The sequence below is a fragment of the Anastrepha obliqua genome, chromosome 6 (assembly GCF_027943255.1).
Source record: "Anastrepha obliqua isolate idAnaObli1 chromosome 6, idAnaObli1_1.0, whole genome shotgun sequence".
Lineage (NCBI taxonomy): Eukaryota > Metazoa > Arthropoda > Insecta > Diptera > Tephritidae > Anastrepha > Anastrepha obliqua.
The window spans coordinates 17,526,164-17,541,250 of NC_072897.1; positions in this window are offsets into that span (position 1 = coordinate 17,526,164).

Sequence of the window (15,087 nt, forward strand, 5' to 3'; positions counted from 1 at the left end):
ATCCAGTACTTCGTAAAATGTACCTGGATTTCATGCAAGAGTATCTCGAATTGGGGCATATGAGTCCAACAAATAATCGACTCCCGAGTGGGCCGCACTATTTCATTCCGTACCAGTATGTGTTAAGACAGCAAAGTACAACTCCCAAGTTGCGCGTAGGTTTTGATGCTTCGAGATGCACATCAACGCAAGTTGCTGTTGTCAAGGGGTCGGACCGATCGTTCAAGAGGAGCTTTTTTCGACCCTCATTCGCTTCAGATTGCACAAATATGCTACGACTGCCGTCATCACGAAGATGTATCGCCAAATAGTGGTGCACGAAGATGATAGGAACTTCCAGCTCAAAGTGTGCAGACAGGATTCAGCGGAGCATTTGCAAATTTTTCGACTAAACACCGTAACATACGGCACTGCGCCTGCACTGTTTCTCGCCACACGATGTTTGCAAATGCTAAGTGACTAAAATAAAGCCAAATATCATCTCGGTTCCAAAGTCATTGGGAATGACTTTTACGTCGACGGCTTATTAACAGGATCCGACAGTATAGAAAGCCTCACCCAGATACAACAGGAAGTATTTACAATTTTAGAACCGGCAGGCCTGAAATTCGCAAAGTGGTTTTCCCATCATACAAGCTCATCCGATAGTAAGAGTCTCCAAAGGTATTGCAGCTCAGCGAGACTGACTCCACAAAAACGCTGGGAATCCACTGACAGCCGAAAGATTAAATTTTTCGCTTCATTCTGGAAGATAATTTTAGCGAGCTGCTAGCAACTAAACGTAATATTTTATAAGTTTGCGCTTTGGATTCAAAAGCTAGACTGGGATGAGTCGATTCCATTACGGCTTGAGACTAGCTGGCAAATCATTAAGGCCAATTTGTTGCAGCTTCCATCAATTAGCATTCCTCGGTATGTGAATACGGAGTCAAGTGCCAGCTGCAAAATTCATGGCTTTTCCGACGCTTCAATAAGAGCGTATGGCTGCTGCATATATAAACGTAGCCAATCCGCTAGTGGCACGAAATGCACGCTACTTACTTCAAAGTCTAGAGTAGCTCCGCTGAAGACTAAATCTCTTCCGCGTTTAGAGCTCTCGCCAGCCGATCTTCTTGCCAAATTATGGTCAAGAACTTCACCAATGTTGAGTCAAACAAAGTCAAAGAACAAAGTCAATAGAACAAACAAAGCAGAATCTGAAATAATAGTCACGGCAAAGCAAAAACAATTGAGTTGTCGAAATAATTCAATATTTTGAATTTAGCGATGAAATGAGTAAATTATCGAAAAATAGCGTACTTCCATCAAGCTTTCCGAAATTAACTCCATTTCTGCATGAACACTCGGAATCATCATTATCGTTTAAACTGATTCGAGTAGGTGGACGTTTATTAAACGCGGCAATCCCCTATGATGCTAAGTTCCCTTTGCTATTACGCAAAAATTCTCATTTTGTGAAGGCATACATCCGGTTCTTACATTTTCGTAGTCACCATTCCGGTCCAAAGGCATTAATAGCGCTTCTGCGAGAAAAAATATAGCTGCTAAATTCTCCAGAAGCCTGTAGTCGAACTGTAAGAGAATGCATTCACTGTTTTCGTTATAAGCCAAAATTGCAAGGTCAAACCATGGGCAATCTACCCGCCGATCGATTACGCGCCCAACAGCCCTTCACAATATGTGGGGTAGATTACTGCGGGCCCATTCACATAACTTTAAAAATTCACGGTCGCCCTCCCATGAAAATGTATATTGCCATTTTCGTGTGTTTCGCTTCAAAAGTTGTTCATCTAGAACTTGTAACTGATTTAAATGCTGATAAATTTATTTCCGCTCTCACAAGGTTCATTGGGCGTCGAGGGATGCCAGCCAAAATGTACTGCGACAACGCGACGAACTTTGCGGGAGCAGAGAGCAAGCTTAGGGAGCTCCGGGAAGCCTTTCTGGCACAGGAAGAGGAGATTCTCCAATACGCCACCGACGAAGGATTCATCTTCGCCTTCATACCTCCGAGGGCACCCCACTTCGACGGCCTGTGGGAAGCAGCAGTGGAGTCGGTCAAACATCTGCTGGTGCGCGCCATAGTCAACGCGCTGTTAACCGCCGAAGAAACCGCAATGCTTCTCGTCGAAATAGAAGCGCTACTGAATTCCCGACCTCTCGCTCCACTCAGCAACAACCCCAACGACGGCGAGGCGCTAACGCCGGTGCATCTGCTAATCGGTTTCCCAAAAAAAAAATTAAATATACTTTTATGGAGACCTAGCACAACTTGTGGGTATAGAAAAACAAAATCTCATTTTATGAATAAAACCGTTTTTCAGTAGGTTGATGTGAAGAATCACTCCGCCAATTTCCATCCAATTTCGAATTTGTTTTTTAATTCGAAAGAACAAAAACAAACCTTTTTGACAGTGTATTGAAAATTTTTCTGAAATGACAACTGACGAGACTGTCGACGGAAGAATTTGGAATTTTCTTATTTTTTCTCTATTTTTTCAACTTTGACATAATTTTTACGATATTATCTGATATTGAGAATTTTTTTTAGGACACTACTGTTATAGTAAATTTTGTTTTGCGTCGAATGAGCTACATTTTACTGTAACTGAATTAAAATTAATAGAATTGTGTGAGTTTTAAGATTTTTTTTTTTTTACTAATTTGGTATGTAGGTATAACTTACGCTAAATGGGAATAAGGACGAGTTTTGATGCGTTATTATAGATACGTAATATTTATTGGAGTGCACTGTACCAGAGAATGTTAATGCAATGAGAAGGAGCAAATGTTAAATGAGCTTTTTTCGAGTACTAATTTGTAGATTTATACTAAGGTAATTTCAAATTCAACTTTTCTCACTAGTGGGGAATTGCAGATATTTACCACGCGAGTGACGCGAGTGGAGGGTTTCTATATTTACTTACCACGCTAGGAAAGGAATTCAGATTTTTTCTGCGTTTACCAAACTACTGAGGAATTTCATAAGATTTTTCGGCACACTACTATGGAAATCGACTTATTTCATGCCCACAGCGAAGCGAATAAATTTGCGATTAAGGAGGCCGCGCGGCAGTTAATTTGTGGTGCAGAAGCTAAAGTCGGCGGAATTATTCGTTCTATTTTTTGGCACGTATTTAATTCAGGTTCTAGTACTGAAGTCATATTTTTTTACTTGCACATTTTTTTTTTTACAATTCAAACCAGGAAAGCTTGGTAAAATTTTTGAGTTTATTTTAATTAAAATTTCTTTAAAAGACTGTTTTTTTTGTATTTCATAAATGGAAATTTCTTTTCGGTATAAAATAGTTCATACTGGATATGACCTGATTTTTATATAAATCAATCAAAACAGAAAATATGTACATATGTCAATAATCTATTGTATTTCATCAAATCCAAATTATATTGATGAGAAAATATCATTCTAATATCCGTCCAGAAAGCCAAACGCGCATACACACATACATATGCATATAATTACGCATACAAACTTTCAACAAACGCAGAATATGTGCATATAAAACTGCGAATCGAATAAATGAGTGATTTAGAAAAGTTTATTAATAATTATAGATTAGCGCAATCGTGAAAGACGTGTTGTGTATGCGGTATATAGTCTCATGTTTGACTCAGGTTCAAGTCCTGCTCACACTTTTCTTTGTTCGAATTTTTATTTAATCTTTTGTATTAAGTTTAATTAGAATTGATTTAAAATAGTGTATTCAGGTTTTTCTAATACCTGTTATTTAGAAATTTATTTTCTATATAACATTATTCATACTTCTTTTGAATTGATTTATATGTAAAACAGCCATAAAGGCAATCATAAGAATATGCATTCCTATATTTAACACGTTCCCGCCGGCGCACACTGGGGATTTAGCGAAAGAAAGTCAAATTTGCAACACACCCCCTACGCAATGTTTAATGGTATTTCTAAATTCCAGAATAGAACCAACAATAAAATCAAAAAGAATTACTAAACTCCGACTTACAGTTTTTTTTTATATAATAGATATGTCAAAAGTATAATTTTTTTATAGTATTGAACTGACTAAGAAAAAACTTCAAAGCCCAAGGTGGTTTTTTTTCCTTTTGCTTGAGCCGACTTCCAATTTTTTATTTTTCATTTAGGGTACGATATTTTTATATATTTTAGCCGGAAGAACAAAGGCTGTGAAGCATTTGATTATCTATTTATTATCAATTTTACGAAAAAAAAAAAATCATATTCCTTCATATTCTTGGATCTGCAAGTTGAGCTACATTTACCTACGGTCAGAAACTAGTATCAACGTTTCAGTTTTAATCAATTTCAGGTGCCACCAGGCGCCACTGATTATTTTTTGGCAATGATAATAACTAAACGCTTTCTAGTGTGTACATAATGATAACGAAACACTTTTAATTTTGTTTTGACATTTTGAGGGTAATTCAGAATTATGAACTTACATTGTTTTTTACAATTTTTTTTTAAAAATAGTTTTTAAACATGTTCTTTTCATACACAAATACATACAACTTCGTTAGTAGTAAAAATGTAAATATTTTTTGGGATACTTTTTTCCGCATCTCTGTACAAAAATCACCAGTGTGCGGCGCTGTTATTCATGGTCTTCGCCCACAGACGGCAACGTTTACATCTTTTCGCTCTATCGGAAGCGATTGCAGGTTATATAAAACGAAATTTTTTCATAAGGGTAGTTTATGGCTTCTCATCTCATAGGTACCGTCTAATAAAGTACCATTGGTGGTACACGCCGTCCCATGAAGCAATCTTGTGCGGGCCACCGCTGGTACACGCCGCCTCATGAAGGAATCTTTTGCGAGCCACCGGTGGTACGCGCCGGCGTGAACGTGTTAATCTCTTCACTCAAATCTGAACTACTTACATACATATGTATATTGATGAGAAAATATTCTAATATCCATGGATGCATCCAGAAAGCCAAACGCGCATACACGCATATGTATATAAATATATGTATATAAATATATACAAACCTTCAACGAACGCAAAATGTATGCATACAAAAAACAACAACTGCGACCGTCTTCCTGTCCGTCAGTGAAAAGATGGGATATGTATACCCTATGAGCAAAAAGAACCGGGAAGGTGATGTTGACTGTTTTCTTCGATTGCCAAGGCGTAGTGCACCATCAGTACCTTCCATCGGGCCAGACAGTCATTAAAGAATATTATTCATCCGTTTTGAAACCTTTGAGAGATGCTGTATGTTGCAAACGGCCGGAAATGTGAGCAAACAATTCTTGGATTTTGCGAGATGATAACGTGCCATCGCACAGATCAAAAAGATCAAAGAGAATACGACGAAGCAGCTGAAGCCCGTGTGGAGTTGCCTGATCTCCCATCGGGCGCGTCCCAGGTGGTGGATAGGGAGCCCTGGCATCACAAGAGTGGCCTTCTCTGATGGGGTGGGTTCAACACTCGTGTGATGACTCAAAGTTGGCATAGAATCAGGGTGCCATCCGCGAACCAAACTGGCTAGGGAGGAGTCCCGAAAAAAACCAATGGTAATGGAAAACAATGGTAATATTACTCCAGGTGGAATCCACACAAGTGGCAATCCACCCGTTTCGGCGGCAGGGGCATGGATTCTGGAGGCCCCAACCATTACCCAAGTCTCTCAGCTCTACGAGCGAGAGCGCATCCTGGAGGAGACGGGGGTTGCTATCGCAATCTCCTCTCCTTCAGAGTCTGAAAAACATTTCCCTGCTTCTGAGGACCTGAGTTGTGAGGTCTCTTCGGTGGCTGCACGACCTCCCAAAGAAGCAGGGAAATCGAAGAGCGCGGCAAGGAGGAAGAGAAGAAAGCGGCGGGCAAGGCTCATGCGGGAGAAATCCTCATGTGGCTCTGCCGGCCCCTCTGCGTCTGTGTCTTCCAAACGACCTCGGTCAGCGGAAGTGACACCCACGGAAGCTACCGAATCTACGGTGGGCACAGGCACTCCCAAGTTGTCTCGCTCTCGAGGCAAGCGGAGAAAGACGGCGGCTGAAAGCAGCACACCTCCCTGCCCTGCGGTTGCCGCCAATGGCCGAGCCACGACCCCCCAAGGTACGAGCGCGGTCTTGGCGCCAGTCAATGTGGCGGGAAAAGGTTCTGCTGAGCCACGTCCCTATCGGCGCCTCGACAAAATGTCCAGCACAGCTGTCTGCCCGGCGAAATCTTCGTCAGTGGAGGATCGGGAGCTGGACCTTCGCCCAAGCACATCCAAGGGTGCGGCCAAGCCATCCTATAGCGAGAAGGCTGCTGGCCCATGACCTGTGGCTGTGATTGGAAAACTGGGGCCTGACCATAAGCTGACGGATGCAGAAATCAAATACTGCAAAAGCCAGCTGATGCGTCGGGTTATTGCCTCAGGTCCGGAAGCCAACGCGAAGGGCTATGAGACAAAGGACGGCACCATAAAGGTGACGTGCGCGTCTCTGGCCAACTTCGAGTGGATCAGGAATGTGGTCAATAACGTGCCCCCCATGGGGACCACTCGCTTCGCAGTCTACAGCAAGGAGAGTGTACCCCTCAGGAAGGCCATCTGCTGGATTCCGGATCCAGACCTGTCTACGGCGGATGTCCTATCCTGTCTACGTGCCCAGAATCCGGGCATCAACACGAGGCTTTGGCGAGTCGTCTCGAACACCAAGAGTAAAAACCGGGAAGGGAAGGAAGGGGCTACTCTTGTGGTGCGAATGGACGAGGCCAGTGTTGATGTCATGGGCTCACGGTACGGGAACCGTCTGAGTCTCTTCTTTGGGACGGCCAGTTTCCATGTCTTTCCCAAATGATTGACTCGGACGATTCCTGTAGCTATCGTCCCTTGACGGTGACGCAAATTCACTTGCAGCATTCCAAAGCCGCTACTGCACTACTAAGTGGAAGGCTTTCCCAGCTGCACACATTACCCCACATAACAGCAGTGCAAGAGCCATGAGTCTTTAGGGGCCGTCTCTGTGGCTTAAGTGCGCTGAAAGGGGCCACGTTATTATATGACAGGAGTTCTAGCAGACCTAGGACCGGTCTTATAGTATCATCCCATCTCACTGTGACGGGTCTTGAGCAATTCTGTTGCTAAGACCTGGTAGCGGCTGAGGTGGGTTATAGGGGTAGACGCGGATGGTCGAAGCTTGTGATTGCATCTGCTTACTTTCCTTACGATGCTCTGGAAGGACCACCACCCGGGAAGGCCACTAGTCTCGTGAGGTTCTGTGAGCGGCGCAGTCTGGGCCTCATCCTATGCTGCGATGCTAATGCCCAGCATACAATCTGGGGCAGCAGCAAGTCCAATGGACGGGGATCTCGACTATTCGAATTTATCGCGTCCTCCTGCCTAGACATACACAACAAGGGCTCACAGCCAACGTTTGTAACAGCTAGAAGGCAGGAGGTGATTGATCTAACCCTATCAAACTCAAAACTTGGGTGGTCAATCAAGAACTGGAGAGTCCTTGCCGAAGATTCGTGCTCGGACCACAGGTACATTGAGTTTCAGTGTAGCGAGGAGGCACAAATGCCATTGCCCTCTAGAAACCCAAGAAAAACAGACTGGCAGAAGTTTAGGGAGGCGCTGCGGGACCTTGACGTTGCGCCACCAAGACTTCGAAAAGAACAGGCCATTGAGGCGGCTGTTGAGAAACTCAACGCTGCCCTAACCGAATATTTTGAGTCAGCCTGTCCAATTCGACCTCCCCCTAGCCGGATTCCCGTTCCTTGGTGGAATCGAGAGCTCCAGATGCTGAGGCGTGAGTCGAGAAAACTTCTAAACCGGACCCTCAAGACTAACCTTGCAGAGGACTGGGAGCGATACCGTGATGTTCAGAAGAACTACAAGAGGCTTATTCGAGAATCGAAAAAAGCCTCATTTAGTGAATTCTGCAGCGGTATTGAATCTCTGAGTGACACGGCGAAATTGGTTAGGGTCCTGAAAAGGGACCCAACGGCAAAGCTGGGGTCACTTAGGAAATCTGATGGCTCCTTCACGGAGCGGAAAAGTGAGACACTCAGCTTGCTGATGGAGTCTCACTTTCCTGGTAATCAGATAAGCATCAGCCGGCAACAGCCCTTATTGATAGAGGCAGTTGTCAGAGCTGCTACACCTTCTCGGCATGACTGGCTCGTTGCCAGATCTGTGGCGAATGAGGCCGCCATTCGACTTGCCATCAAATCTTTTGGCGACTACAAGTCGCCCGGACCAGATGGCATATATCCTGCCATGCTGAAGGAGGGTGCAGAGTTCGTGACAGCGGCCCTGAAGAAAATCTTCTCGGCATGCCTGGCATTGGCTTACATACCACGCTCTTGGAGGATGGTGAGGGTCGCTTTTATCCCAAAGGTTGGAAAAGACGACTTCACCAGCCCCAAAAGCTTTAGACCCATCAGCATGACCTCTTTCATGCTGAAAAGTCTCGAACGACTAGTGGAACTGCGCATACGTCAGAAGTCGCTGAAGGCTCACCCTCTGTCTCTATTTCAGCATGCCTATCAGGGTGGAAAATCCTGCGAGTCGGCACTGCAAAACCTTGTTGCTAGGGTAGAGCTGGCCATCGACAGGAGGGACTACGCTATGGGCATCTTTTTAGACATAGAGGGGGCGTTTGATAATGCCTTTTTTGATAGTATGTATAACTCTGCTAGTAGGCACGGCGTAGACCGGGTGGTAGTAAATTGGATTCGTTCGATGCTGGCCCAAAGAATCGTTTCGGTGTGAGTAGAAGAAGATCTGTTGGTGTCATCTGGGGTTAATAGAGGCTGCCCCCAAGGCGGTGTGCTGTCTCCATTGCTCTGGTGCATGGTAATCGATCCTCTACTCACCACCTTAAACGAGTCGGGAGTCTACGCACAAGCATATGCGGACGATGTTGCTTGTTTGGTAACAGGCCCTTATGAACATCTGCAGGAAAGTGCAGAAAACTCTGGATCGGATTGACACTTGGTGCTGTGCGAACGGGCTATCGGCAAATCCCGCCAAGACTGGTATTGTCCTCTTTACCAGAAGGAGGAAGCTTGATGGACTCGTTCTGCCAAAGCTAAAAGGAGTCACAATCCAGCTATCCAAGGAAATTAAATATCTTGGAGTAATCCTCGATAGTAAGCTCCTATGGAAATCACACGCTGAAGCAAAGGCATCCAAAGCCCTGACAGCTTTCTGGCAGTGCAAAGGTGTCTTTGGGAAAACGTGGGGTCGATGAAGAAATGAAATTGAAAAGGTCGAGCCAAGGAGCACCAGGAGATTTGGTGACTCCTAAAACACTCAGGCTGAAAAGCCCATTGTATTTAAAGCTCTGGAAAGGGGGTAGATAGTCAAGGAGGGAGGGAGAAAAGTATCATAGAAAGAAATAGGAAAGAATAGAGACAGAGATAGAGATAGTTAGTCCTGTGAGAATTTTCCAGATTCTTTGGCAAATCTGTAAATATCCTCCAGTTTTAGAGAACGAATATTACCCATTCTCATGACATCGGAACCCAATACTCGTAGTCGCGCTCTAGCAAAGGCAGGACACTCACAGAGAAAGTGCTCAGTGCTATCCGCCTCCTCCAAGCATGACAGGCATACCGGGTCCTAGATGATTCCAATGGTGGTCATATGCTGACCCCATGGGTTGTGTCCTGTAATGATGCCGACCATCAACCGAATGTCTTTCCTTCTAAGTTTTAGTAGAAAGTTTGACAGTTTTCTGTTCGGACTTGTCACAAAACACTTTGCAGTTCTGCAGCGTTCTAGACCGGACCATCGCTCTTTATGAAGATTGCCTACATAATTGTTGATCCAGTTTTTGATTCCTGCGGGACTGATTCCAATTATTGGCTCTGGCCCCTGCGGGGGCACCGCTGATCCACGGTTGGCCAATTCGTCACCTCTCGATTATCCATTCGGCTACTTTTAGGACGGCAAAAACTTCTGTTTGGAAAACAGTTGCCATTCCCCCCATAGCGTAGTGATACTTATTACTATCGTTTAAGTACCATCCGGCTCCTGACCCTATTTCAGTCTTGGACCCATCGGTAAAGAAAATATCCGTCAAACCTCCCTGCATGCATTCTGGATTGCTCCATTGCTCACGCAATGGAAATCTGACATCAAATTTCCTTCCAAATGAAACTAAGGGTATCAGGTCATCTTTAGGTGCCAAAAACAGTGGATACTGCTCCGACAGCAACTTAAAGATTTCTCTGTGTCCCGAAGTTCCATCTTCGTGTCAGAAACCATATTTATGGAGTCTACACATTGCTTTTATTGCTTCCTGTTGTATCTTAAGATCCAGGGTGAGCAAATCAAGCATAGCATTTAGGGCATCTCCAGCGGTTGTACTCATGGCGCCCGTGATGCATAAACATACACTTCTTTGCAGCCTGTATAGTTTCCGGATTGTGGACTTAACCATGCTCCGTCGCCACCAGACCACAGAAGCGTAAGTGATGATTGGTCTGATAAGTGCTGTGTATATCCATAGGACCACAGCAGGTCTCAGACCCCAAGTTTTGCCAAAGGCTCTACGGCATTGCTGAAAAATCTTCAATGCACGATTCACCTTCAGTGAAACGTGTGTCTCCCAAGTCAGCTGCTTATCCAAGATTACTCCTAGATATTTAACTTCGTTGGAAAGACCAAGTGTCACACCTTTCAGTGTTGGAAGACTGAGTCCATCCAATTTCCGTTTTCTCGTAAACAAGACTATAGTTGTTTTGTTCGGATTAACGGAAAGACCTTGTCTCATGCACCAATCATCGATTTTGTCAAGAATCCTCTGCACTTTCGTGCAAAGCCTCCTTAAGGATTTATCCGATGTTAGCGCACAGACGTCGTCCGCATATGCTTGGACATGAAAGCCGAGTTCCTGCATCTCCACTAATAGGGAGTCTACGACGGAGCACCATAGCAGCGGAGAAAGAACACCCCCTTGGGGACATCCTTGCTTGGCCCTGACTGTGATTTGCTCGTCATCGCTCCCACCAGCGGTTAACAGCCTCTCAGAGAGCATGGAGTATATCCATTTTATAATGGCTTGATTAACTCCGTGTCGTTCGGCAGAAGAACATATCGAGCCGAAAGTGGCATTATCAAAAGCCCCCTCAATGTCCACGAACACGCCCATTGTGTATTCGTCAGCTTCCAGCCCAGCTTCAATCCTGCTAACAAGATCGTGTAAGGCTGATTCACATGATTTTCCACTCTGGTAAGCGTGTTGATTTCTACTAAGTGGACTTCTCGGCAATACCTCCACTCGAATATGTTTCTCCACCACTCGTTCCAGACTTTTCAACATGAACGATGTCAAACTGATTGGTCTAAAACTTTTTGCTAGGGAATAGTCATCTTTTCCTGGTTTCGGAATAAATACAACTCTTACGCGTCGCCATTGGGATGGTATATAACCATATGCAAGACAGGCTGTGAAGATCCTTTTCAGGGCCTCAATCAGCCTGTCTCCTCCTTTTTTAAGCATTGCTGGATATATTCCGTCAGGTCCAGGGGACTTAAAGTTCTCAAAGGAAGATAAGGAAAACTTTATCGATTCCCTTGTCACTATCCGACTAGCAATATACCAGCTGTACCTAGAGGTTCCACCGTTGCCACCGTTGTTGTTCATGCCACTCTCACCTTCAGAGAGAGTTCTACTACCCGGAAAGTGGATTTCGAGTAAAGCATTAAACGTTTCCGATTTGGAAATGGTGTATGAACCATCAGGTTTTCGAATGGAATCCAGCCTTACTGAGCGGTCTAAATGAAGGACCTTACAAAGTCTCGCTGTTTCCCTCATTTCTTCGACGTTACTGCAGAAATTTCTATAGGATTCAAGTTTGGCTTGCCGTACTTTTTTCTTATATTCTCTCTGTGTAAGTCGATGATTGGCCCAGTCCTCTTCTGTTTTGGTCTTCAAGGCCTTATTAAGAAGTTTCCTGGACCGTACACGAAGCTTCGACAGTTCAGGGTTCCACCAAGGAACCGCTTTCCCCTGTCTGCTTTGCCTGAGTGGACACAGTTCCTCAAAGCAATTGATTTAAGTACCTTCTAATTTCTTAGTCGCATCTTCAATCATTTCTGCTGATTTGAGTTTTTTCAGGTATGGTAATCGCTCTGTTACAAGCTCACCATATCTGTCCCAGTCCACATTTCGAGGATTCCTACCGGAAGGTATTGATATTGTGTCAATTCCCAGTCGGAATTCGATAAGACGATGATCAGAAAGAGAGTCCTCTTCCAAAACTCGCCATCGGTTGATTTGATTCCCAACTGACCTATTGGTAAGTGTTAAATCAATCACCTCTTGTCTCCTTCTGGTCACAAAAGTTGGTTTTTTACCAGTGTTTTGAATGACCAAATCGGATGACAGGATAAAATCCAGTAACTTGAGACCTCTGGGGTTGCATTTGCTGCTTCCCCACACAATGTTCTGTGAGTTTGCATCACAGCCCACTATTAGCCCCAGATTATTGGATTCTGCGTACTTGACCACTTCTCTTAGCTCCCTTGAAGGAGGTGGCTGTAAAGAGTCGTAGGGTAGGTAGGCCGAAACTATAATAGCTTCGACACTGTTCCCACTTTTCAAGTACTTTATTTTTGCAGGAACGATATCTCCGGAGCATAGCTCTTTTAACATCGTGTGTTCGATCAACCTCGGCATGATAATACATGCTCGCGGTCTCACATTCCCTTCACAATGAAGTATTTGTCCCCACGACATAGCACTTAGACCACAGATACGCTTGTGACATACCCATGGTTCTTGTATAAGTATTATGTGTGGGTTTGTTTGCAGTTTTGCATGCCTACGCCACAAGAGAGCCGTAGACGCTTTGCTATGCTGCAGATTTATCTGTGTAAATATTACTTCAGTCATGAGACTGAGTATATTTACGCTTTGTCCTCCACCTTATCCTGGACGCGGAACTGGATCCGCCCCAGATGTAGGTGGGGACGGCACCCGTATTTCGACTTAAGAACCTTGAGGGACCCAAGATCGATACCCAGTACCAAGTGGGAACCCGCTTCCGAAGTGGTAGCGGATTTCTGCCTGGTGCACGAGTATACTCTCCAGAGAGTCGTGTCAAGATCCGTATTCTGAATACGGATGCGTTTGAGGAGTTCTGCTGAATTACAGGAAGGACCCGGAATCCAGACACTCGCTCGTACCAGCCTTTATTTGCTACTCTCAACAAGAATAAACTTGCTGTTTTCGCAGGCTGGGATTTTTGCTATCGCTTTTTCTAGCCATTCTCGGGAAAAAGCATTGGAACAGTGCACCTTTACGATGCCGTCCACCACGCTTTTCCCCTCGAATGTCGGCGCGTCTTTCGACTCACCGATAGCTTTCCAAAGATAGCTGTCAAGATAGTCTTGTTGCCCTTTGGACAGTAGACCATCTTGTTTGTCGGTGTGTATCTCCACCGTCATTGCCTTTGCTGCCATTCTCGCGAATGATTCGCCAGACGTTGACGGAAGAGTGTCATTCGACATTTGAGGTCCCTTAGCCTCTGCCTTGTCAGGCAAAGGTTTGTCTGCCTTGGATTGGGTCGAGGATTCAGGCATTTCCGAATTCCGTTTTTCAACTTTCCTCTTCTTTGCCTTCCTCCTCTTCCCGGTCGCTGGCATAGACCCCGTTTCGTTTCCGGAAGAGCGCAGCGCTACAGAGGAATCCTCTGTTCTGCCACGCTTTCCCGTTTCCGTTACAGGTGTCGAAGTTGACGGAGCTTGAGTCCTTGCCTTAGCTAGTGCTTCGGCTTGCCTCGCCTTCTGTCTTCTTCGTTTATCTGCCTTGCGGTTAGACCGACACCTGCGTTCGACTCTCCAATAACTTCAGTCTTTTTACCGGTACTTACCTGATTCACACCAGGTTTAACCGTTGTCAAAGACTTACTCGGTACCAGAGATCCGTCTGAGTCTACTGAGAGATTGTCCGCCATCTCCACATCCTCCACAACTTGTTCAGTTGCTTCAGATCGTTTCGATGGCGGTGTATCGCTCACACTCACTCGGCTCTCCATTGGCATAGCCAATGTGCCATGTTTCACCACTAGTAGTGCGCTTCCTCCGGAACCCTGGGTGTCAGTTCCGGTCATAGGGGAATGTGGGGTTCGGGCCTGCACATCCGATGCCCGAGCCGTCGATTGCTCGACGGGAGGATTTCCCAAAAGTGGGTTACCCCGTGCAGATATATCTTTATTTAGCCTCCACATGTAAGAAAAGAAATGCATTTTATCCCTCCTGCCAGGTTGTCGGTACGGTACTCTCCACATAGTACTTGGGTGGCCACCAATTCCGCCGTTCCGCGGATGAGTGGCTACCCAATTCCTATATGAAGCTGCCCTCTTAGTTCGTGGTAAGCTAATCTCCATAGAATGGGGTTAACTCGCCACTTAAGCCTCATCCCCGCGGCAAGGAGACCGACATGACGAGGAAACGTGGGGTCTCTCTCCTAGCAAGGTCCTATGGATCTACACGGCTATGATAAGACCCATCATCACCTATGCATCAGTGGTCTGGATGAGCAGACTATCCCTAGTGGGAGTCAGGAGGACCTTATCGAGACTACAACGCACTGTGGCCATCTGTTGCACCGGAGCTTTTCCGACTACTTCAGGCCCGGCACTAGATGCTCTGATTGGTTTACCACCACCTGATGCTTTCATCCGAGGAGAGGCCCTGAAGGCCATCTGCAGACTGAAACACAGTGGGAACTGGTACGGCCCTTGTCCGGCATTGGAACACAGAGAAGGCATGGACATCGATCCAACGATTCTCTCCATGCCCCTTGACTCAGTGCCATCAAGAGTTGTACTTGAAAAGAGATACAGTGTAGTGCTACCAGAGGCTCAGTTGTGGGGAGACTCAGAAAATGAGCCCGGCAAACACTGTTTTCGCATTTTTACGGATGGCTCCAGGACCGAGCATGGCTCCGGCTCTGGGGTCTTCGTGGAATCCAGCGGGACAAAACTGCACTTTGCTCTTGGAATGCATGCATCTGTGTTTCAAGCGGAGGTGTATGCAGTTCAAGAAGCGATGAACTTTGTTGTGGAAAAACGATGGAGAGGCAGATCTATATGTGTCTGCAGCGACAGCCAAGCAGCGC